This window comes from Penaeus monodon, chromosome 34, assembly GCF_015228065.2.
Source record: "Penaeus monodon isolate SGIC_2016 chromosome 34, NSTDA_Pmon_1, whole genome shotgun sequence".
NCBI classification, from domain to species: domain Eukaryota; kingdom Metazoa; phylum Arthropoda; class Malacostraca; order Decapoda; family Penaeidae; genus Penaeus; species Penaeus monodon.
Window position 1 is genome coordinate 12,248,455 of NC_051419.1, and position 457 is coordinate 12,248,911.

The 457-nt window shown below is 38.3% G+C and overlaps 1 protein-coding gene across 1 annotated transcript in view; it reads right to left on the reverse strand.

Moving 5' to 3' along the window:
• Positions 1-457, reverse strand: part of LOC119594588 (4-hydroxyphenylpyruvate dioxygenase-like protein) — a 98,210-nt gene that overhangs the window by 97,149 nt on the left and 604 nt on the right. The window lies entirely within an intron of this gene.

The window sequence follows — 457 nt, forward strand, 5'->3', positions numbered from 1 at the left end:
GTGAAGAAAGAGCAGGCATGCCCCACTCGAAATATAAGGGATAAGATAATAAGGCAGGATAAAAGAATTGCCTTCATAACGCCCTTCTTCCTTGTAGAACTTGTATAGTGTTTGTGTGCATCCTTTCTCCACCATTATCACTGTTCATTTGATATCGCAATCCCTCTTTATTTCGTCTCCGTTTCCATTGCATAATTAGACATAATTGCAAAAGGGACAGCATTTTCTTTGTATCAGCAAAGCACGCAAATTAGCAGGGGTCCTGTGAGTCATTAGGAATTCCAGGAGCGGAGGCAAAGTTTTAGTATGTCAAGGTGTGCTTAGAGGTCATTGTGTCTTTCGAAAACGAAGATGATGGTTGTGTTGTAACGCTGTTATTAAAGATGTAGCAAAGATTATGTGTAACGGAAGTATGATTCTTTAAAAAAAGGTAAAAGCTTACTTGACATTAAATTTG